General features: G+C 40.5%; 1 long non-coding RNA gene across 1 annotated transcript; it reads right to left on the bottom strand.

Annotated features, from left to right (window-relative positions):
• Positions 1 to 7,087: 7,087 nt before the first annotated feature.
• On the bottom strand, positions 7,088 to 8,208 carry LOC116214738. Its single transcript, XR_004158330.1, has 2 exons — positions 7,480 to 8,208; positions 7,088 to 7,361 (listed from the first exon to the last, which is right to left on the bottom strand). It is a non-coding gene; the product is annotated as an uncharacterized LOC116214738 (long non-coding RNA).
• Between the last annotated feature and the right edge of the window lie 660 nt (positions 8,209 to 8,868).

The following is an 8,868-nucleotide window of genomic DNA, read 5'->3' as shown; positions in this document are numbered from 1 at the left end:
CAAACACCTTGTTTCGTGTTTTATTACATCAAGACACTGCTAATAACATGTACATATAAAAAACACATAAGGACACTCCATTCCTCCGTTAGTATGATCTTCAGGATCACCCGAACTGAGGGGCATGGCGGGACCTGGAGGCTCCTATATTCGTTCCACTTATTGCAATTTACCGACCATTTGTTGCTCTGCCTCATTCATCGACGCCGAGCCCTCGTACAGTTTCTTCGTATTGAAAAAGAAAGGGAAATAAAAAATTTCAGAGTGATTTTCTTTCTGGAAATATATAGAAAGATATGACAGGAATTAAGAGCAGGCATAAATCGATAACTAAATACGAGTTTGCAGCTCACCTTCCACGAGTTCTTCTAGCTCTCCTTTGCAGCTTGTATATTCTTCTCTCCATCATCCTCATGAGCCATAGAGGTCTGCGGAAATGAAGCATGATATATCCTGCTGAAAGTCTGAATGCAGTCCCGCATCCATAACCCATTGGTACTGCCTGCCATTCGATCCAACTTCCCTTCTCCGTATTTCTTCTTCTGCACGAGTTGACGGTGCCGGTTTGTTTGCATCCTCTCTGCATTCTCTTGGCAATGGAAATCCGCACAACCCGGGATTTCCCCCAAAGGAGTCGCCCTTGAATGTGTTGAACTGTTTGCCCTTAGGAATGGGTCCCATGAGCCGGTTCACGGAGAGATTTAAGTATGCCAGTGATGTTAGATCAGCTAAGGAGCCAGGGATCTCTCCAGAGAGATTATTCAGCGAGAGCGAGAGGTCTATCCATTCAAGATTAGTCAGATTCCCAAATGAATATGGGATGGCGCCTGTGAGGTTGTTCTGAGAGAAGTTGAGGCCAGTGAGTAATTTTAGATCCCCGATCGCATCAGGTATCTTCCCTTGAAAATGGTTTACACGATAAGTCGATGATGGAGAATGCTTTTTGAATTTTAATCAACTCTAGCGTAACCCCTTTCCCAATCACACTAGCACTCTGAAAGATTTGGTTGCCCCTTGCCTGATGAACGAAGTTCCCTCGTTTCTCATCTCCACTTGTCATGCTTTTGAAACTAGCGACATATTGGGTTGGGAAAGCACCATGGAAATTGTTATTGGAGAGGTCAAAAATTTGCAGCTTGGAAAAGGGTTGAGGCGATCCACTAGTATTTACTAGACCATGGAACTTGTTCGACCTTAAGCCAGAATGTACAGGCTTGGGAGAACTTCAAGCCAACTGGGAAATGAATCCTGGAGTTCGTTGTTACTGAGATCTAAAATTTCCAGCTTGCTGCAGTTTGCCCAGAACCTTGGCAATTTGCCTCCGAAATGATTTTGTGATAAGTCGATAGTTGTAAAGTTGCAGTTGGTCGGAGCTGATAATGTTTCAGGTACTGGGCCTCGAAAGGAATTCATAGATAGGTCTAAGTCCAATACACTGGCACTCCCATCCATAAGGCACTGAGGTATTCTGCCGGTCAAGCTATTGTTTGACAAATCAAGTTTCACGAGATTGGTAGAATTGCATAACAGAAGAGGAATCTCTCCGGTGAACCTATTGCTTGAGATGACAAACATTTCAACTCTGGGTGGTAAGATCGGCAGAGCACCTTCAAACTTGTTGATCGATAAGTCAATATCTGTCAAGTTTGATTGCAGAAAATGCTTGGATGGCAGCTGCCAGCGAAGTTATTCATCTGATGTCCCAGGAAGTAGAGATGAGGGAAGTTAAGTTCCAAAGGATCAGGTCCGACGAGACCATGCAAGTTGTTTTTACCCAGATTCAGAGCCCTTAGCGGGGCTGTTCTCAGCCAGTATGGGAAAGAATCGGTTATATCATTCGAGAAAAGAACCGGGCGAATGGAATGTAACATATGACGAACTTCACTGGGCGAATGGAATGTTTTATTCCTCTTTGTCATATCTACGAGACTGAGATACAGGAAGAAATCTTCAGGCGCTGTGGAGAAAAATCATGCTGCTTGGACTTCCTTGAAATTTTGCATGCTGCTTGGACTTCCAGAACCGACAACATGGACTGAAACGTATGGCGCACTTCCGGGTCATCTAGTGGGCTAAGTTAAATTAATTAAATTAAAACTTTACTCCAACCCATTATGTGTTCAGCTTCTCTGTCAAAGAAGATGACTACAGCTTTTTTCTTTTTTCCTTGATAACAAGGGGTTCTGGGCTTCGCCCATAATACTTACGGATCACGTGAATACCCTGCAAGCCATGTCGGTGGCCCAATAGAGAGTATTCTCTTACTGATTTCTGAGGTGACTTGAACTTGTGGAAGTCACACTCTTTAACCACCAAGCCAACCATATTGGGTAGAAGACTAAATTTTTAAGGATTTCAATGATAACATATGAAGCAGAATCACTATATTTATCGACTGCACTATCATGAATCGTGCTTTACCAACCCGATAGTTTATGGAAATTTCATAAGATCAAGTGTTGAGCGGTTCCACTTGTCTTCCTGGTCTCAATAAAGTATTATGAACAGCAAAAAAGATTAAAAGTGCTTAAGGCAATAAGCTTCTTTAACTACTCCAGTAAAATTAGTCAAGTCAGATATAATAATAAAGAAAGAAACTAAGACTTAGCAGTGGATTAATCTCGACTCGTGCCAAATACGGTGTTGATGCGTTGCGCCCACTTAGCTAAAATAAAAGGGCACTATATTGAGTTTTCACAACAAGTTAACAGTGTCATGGAACTTCTGTTGTTGAACTTAATACTTATATTACGTATAAGCTATGAACTGTTCCAAGTCATCCTAACCTAAATATACATATATCTATAGTTCCGGTGCAAAAAGAAGATAAGACTGAATCTTTCGTAGAATAACAAATGTTCAATTGTGTTGCTTGGGTAATTTCATATGCCCATCCACCTCGCCACCCCCGTCCAGAACCCCACAAAATCAGCCATAAACCAAAATTTAGGACTTTTTTTTCCGGCAGAGACCTTTCTTTCTTTCTAGATATACATGTTTCTAGATGCATTTTATGTTCATTATAAATAGACCAGCTGCATAAGACTCCCAAGCCGTCCTCAAACAACTAGCCAACTATATCCCGATGTGTCTCTGCTTCTAGAGTCTCGTAAAAATAAAAAGAATGAGGCCAGGACTTGTATTCTCCTGTCTCTTCTTTCTGTTATTTGAGTCGTCGATGAGTATTCCTATGCCATCTCCTTTCACACGATTCTTGGGTCATGCCGATAAATGTAATGCATTACTCCAGTTTGCCAGTTCACTTGGAATCACCACCAATATTGATTCCAAGTATTTCTGCAACATAGATGGCGCCAATATCACATCTTATCCGAAGACAGCCTCTTGGAGGAAAGGTACCAGACCGATGCTGCACGTGGGACGGGATCATGTGTGACTATGTTACTGGTGGTGATGTGATCATGGTCGACCTTACCTGTAGTTGTCTCCGTGGGGCCCTCCAGCCTAACAGCACCCTCTTCACACTTAGTAAGGTTCGGACCCTCTACCTTCGAGGTAATGACCTCACTGGAGATATCCCATCTTCCATTGTCGGATGAATTCCTTGGAAAACCTGTCTTTAGCAGATAACAAGCTTGGCGGTCTCATACCGCCATGCTTGGGAAATCTTAGCAAAATGTCGTACTTGAGCTTGAGTTTTAACCGAATGCAAGGTTCATTGCTCAAATCCCTAGCTAACTGTACCAGGATGAAAGTTCTTAGTCTTTTCTCAGTCCATGTTGTCGGTTCTGCAAGTCCAAGCAGCATGATTTTTCTCCACAGCGCCTGAAGATTTCTTCCTGTATATTTCAGTCTCGTAGATAAGCTGTTGTCAAGAGAAAACAAGTCAAGAGTTCCAATGGATTAAAATTATGTTTTGGATAGCAGTTTCAGTTTCCCATTTTCTTGAATGAAAATCGCATTTAAAAGACATTCATCTACACCTTCAACGTGCAATCCAATGCTAAGTTATCCTTTTCTTTTTTCTTATATCCCAAGGGAAAATATTAATAATAATAACAATAACCCTGCGAAAGTATTTCTGTGGCCTGTCACCACCTAGAATTGCTCGTAGTAGGGAAAGTAATCACTTTGCTATGATCAATACTTACTGCTGTCTCAGAGTTGGGCAGTTAATTGAAGAAGCTGTTCATTCGTGATCACGGCCATCTTCCACTCAGAGCTGCTACTGAAATCGATAGACAATATCTGAGCAATTTTCATCACAAGCATTGAGAACCTGACAATGTCACCCAGCCACACACATAACACACAAACTTCAATTTAATAACCCGGAACCGAACCCTCAATCCACAGCAACGGAGCTGAAAACATCAACGTTTGTGCTGCAGTCTTATCCTTCCAGTCCCTCGACTATAGGACGGGAGGGTCGCTGTTCAAAGGAACAGTCCCATCAGAGAACAACACTGTTGTATTATTTATTTATTTATTCTTCCGTTGCAATGCCTAGCTGATTAGATTATGCTTTCCATTTTATCGCTGATATATGGCGCCCATGTTGTGGGATTGGAATTCGCTGTTCTATCAGGGATGGAATGAACTACCCTCCTCAGCATCGACAGCCATAAGTAAAATGATCAGGTGATTCTCTTATGGTAATGTTGCACCTCCTCCAGCTTCTTGCTCCATATGGGAGCGTTACTATCTAGACTCAAGCTAGTTGGAGCTAGTCGTCATTGACGGCTCAAAGAGCAGAGAAGAAAGAAGAGACCGAGGATTACAGATCCCTTCTCCCATTTTTTTTTTTCTTTTTCTTTTTCGAGCGAAACAGGTGTTGTGGGCAGTGTGTTATTGCAGTTTGATGATGCTGCTGTTTGAGGATGATGACTAAGGAGTTCTTATCTTCCCACTCCATGTATGATGGAATCATAGATATACACATTCAACATTTTTACTTTTTCTACGTCTGTTTTGTGAGCTCTAGAAGGGAAAAGGGCAAAGGGGTTGAGGGGCATATAAACCTGAGGGCGGGACCAGTGTTATCAGAACCGGACCGGATGATGAACCGGAAGGGGTACGGGTTCATGGGTTTTATGGGTCCAACCGGGGGTTCGATGGGTTGGACCGCACGTTTATTTAAAATAAATAAATATTTATATTATTAAAAAAATTATGATAATTAAGATAAAAGTGTGATGATTTTAAAGAAATATAACAATAGTATAGAAAAATCTATATTTAATATTTCTTACTTCAAAATAAATATTTTATTTTAATAAGTACTTAAAAGTAGAGTTAAAAGAACAAAAAAGTGGTGGTGGCCTAGTTGGTACTATGCTAGTATGAGAAGCAAGCGGTCATGAGTTCAAATCTTTACATGACCAACCATTTTTACATCAAATAGGAAACCCATAAAACCCTTAGAATCGACCGGTTCAATGGAATTTTACTTAAAACCGGCCGGTCCTGTCCGGTTCTGATAACAATGCCTAAAACACATCGAACATTCTTATTCTTCTGAGAACTTTTCTTTTCTCCTCTGCTTATGTTCGAAGTTCGACTTTCTGAAGAAAATCACTCAAGGAAACATTTTCATACATCAAGGCTCCATCCCCCCCATCCCCCCCCCCCCCCCCCCCCCCCCCCCCCCCCCCCCCCTCCCCCCCCTTACATCAAGGCAATTCGGCATAGGAATATATGGTTCATATATAGCTTGTACGAATCATAAATACAACAGAACAATTTCCGCACCATACTGTTAACACGGAATTACTCGAAATTCGGGGATAAAAATTCCTAGACATTTTCCTACATCTGACTATTAAATCAGTCGTGGGCTCATGTTTGAGCAAGTGGCGTAACGTATCACCACAGTATCCTGCTCGAATGAGATTCCACAGCTAAGTCTTCTTTTCTGCTTTAGAGCACTTCATGGAGATGAATTATTATGACCATCATGCTTTCTTGCTTTCAATGAATTTATTTTTCTACTAAATTTTAATATAGTAAGAAAAGACCAGGGCAAAAAGCTGAACCGCTCAACGCTCAAAGTAACGATTCCTTGAAGGGATCTTATGGAATTTCCATAAATTCGGGTTGGTGAAGTACGATTCACAAAGACTACAGTTATTAAAGTTATCGAATATGCTGAATTTGCTGTGCTAGCTTTGTAAGGATTAAATGATTCCAACTTAGATATCGTATTATCATTGCATTCTTTCAGAGTGAACTCATCAACTTCGACAAGAATACCTGAAAACAAAGTGGTAGTAAATTTCCGTGTGCCCGGTGAAGTTTGTTATACGTCTTGATTTGGCCTGATTTGGCCCATGTTGTCGATTCCGAAAGACCAATGAGCGGGATGTGGAAGGGCAAAAGCTGAAGAATTTTTGGCTCTATTACTACCATCATGGCTAAATATATCACACAAACTGAAGTAAGATTTTGTGACTCGGCTGCGGGGTTGAAGCATTTCGTTCGAGTCTCTAACTATAAATCTCATCAGAATATCCAGATGCAGAGCTAACAATACTTTGTACGATAGTGATATTTTTTCTTTCTTGGTTCAAGGAGATTGGCATGTGGACTTTTCTTCTTTCATTGCAGTGTCTAGTTGGTAGTATTCTACTTTCATTTCATCACTGAGGGTGCTGTGTCAAAGGGATCGGGGATAAACTGTCCTACTAGGAGTGATATCCACTACCTCCTCAGCATTGACAATCACGAGAGAAAAGATCCAATGATTATCTTCCATTTTTTGATTTCTGGAGATGGTAATGATGCATCTCTGCCGAACTTTGGACCCAATACGAGGGTGTTACTGTTTATGCTAGAGCTAGTCAGAGATAGTTTTCTAGTGCTACGACTTCTTGTCGTGGCATCTTGGATAAACCAAGCTATTGGCTGTAAATATATGAGGGAGGTTCAGCTCAGCTCCTGTACCAGCATGGATTTCAGTTCATTAACAAATAAAGGAAATCTGCAGTAGAAAGTCTAGGAATTGGGAAAAAAAAAAAAATTTCCGATTCCGGTAAATAGGAACTCCTCGAATGCTCATTAACATACACAGGAGTCTTATCATTCAGCAAAACACCGTCCTACCAAGAACAGAACCATTAGGCCGTACTTGACGTCGTTGATATTAGTTGATATTGAACTCGTAATGCTCCATATTTGCCCAGTATTGTTTATTACATCACAACATTGCTAGGATTTGAATATATAAGACCACATACACACACATACTGAGACAGAGACACTCCATTTCTCTGTTAGTATGATCTCTAAGATCTCCCAAACTGAGGATGGGTGTGAAGGCTCCTACATTCCTGCCATTTATTGTGATCCATCAACTGTTGTTGGTTTGCCTCAATCATCGCCGCCGCATCCTCCCGCCGTCTCTTTGAATATAAAAAGAAAAAGAAAAAATCCGAAGTGATTTTCTCGTTAGAAATAGAAGTTACAATAGTAACAGAGAGCACATGTAAATTATTATGTAAATACGAGTTTGTAGTTCACCTTCCATGAGTTCTTCGAGCTCTTCTTTGCAGCTTGTATATACTTCTCTTCATCATCCTCATGAGCCATAGAGGTCTTTGGAAATGAAGCATTATATATCCCACAGAAAGTCTAAGAACAGTTCAGCGTCTGTAACCCATTTGGTACCGCTCGCCATTCCATCCAATTTCGATTCTCCGTGTTTTCTTCATCTGTAAGAGTACTTGATGGTGGTGGTTCATTTGCGTCCCCTCCACATTGTCTTTGAGAGGGAAATCCACACAACCAAAATTCCCCCCAAAGGCATCGCTCTGAAATGTGTTCAACTGTTTGCCTTCAGGAATTGTGTCACAACCCAAAATTTCAGCAACATTTCTTTTAAAATTTCAATAATCCAAAACTTGCTAATATTTCAATATGCTAGGCCTCCAATTGTCAATTTATTTATTCCATCAAATAAATCACATGTTAAACATCCCAATAGATTATTACTGATCTCTAATTACCAAAAGAATAATTATACAAAAAAAAAATATTCCAGGCCATAACATACTTTTAAGCTTCTCTTATAATAGCTTAGTTATCTGTAAGATATAAAATAAATAGGGCTATCCAGGAAGTCTTCCAAGTTGATCCCCGCTGTCAAAAATGATTCTCCTACTCAGCCAAGCTAATCTCTAATCCATCTAGAAAGATAATATGCAAAGTGTGAAATGCATCTCAATTTTATATCCCGCCGGTTTAGCGGTCAACCACAACCCAAATCCAATTCCATCGGGTCCAGCGATCCCATGGCTATAACAATCAAGCTGCAATATCAGTATACAAAAATCACACATACCAATCACATCGTATATCTCATACATAATCATCATACACAATCACACCGTATGTCTCAAGTCAAAATGAAACATAAGAGGGCTATATGTCCCAAATCCCTTCATACAACATCGCAAGACCAATGCTTTAATCTCTAACTATTACAATATTATTCTTAAATAATGTATATAACTATAATACATCATTTTGCAAGGAAATAGAGTAATCATATAATTTTCCAAAATATTTCACTGGGTTCTAACCTTGGAATGCATGGTTTTGGCCTCCGCCATCCCTATCAATTATAAATGTAACAAGAAATCAATTTCATGAGCACATAATCACACTATCGTATCATTAATTATACTCCTTTCCTGTCCATTTCTTCTTCATCCTTGAGTGGGCTCTATTCCGGGTTCCCTTTTCATCACTTCCTTTCGCTCTCACCTTCAGCTCGCTCACTCTCTCCCTCTCTTGCTACACTCTCCGCTGCCATGGACCCATTATCCTCTCGATTCTTCCCTAAACCCCAAGCCTGAGCTATCCATCAAGCTCGCGTTCTTCTTCTCTACTCTATTTCCTCTCGAGCAG

This window comes from Punica granatum, chromosome 7, assembly GCF_007655135.1.
Source record: "Punica granatum isolate Tunisia-2019 chromosome 7, ASM765513v2, whole genome shotgun sequence".
Classification (NCBI taxonomy): Eukaryota; Viridiplantae; Streptophyta; class Magnoliopsida; order Myrtales; family Lythraceae; genus Punica; species Punica granatum.
Note: the sequence above shows the minus strand (reverse complement) of the source record. Positions and strands in the feature narration are given on the sequence as shown.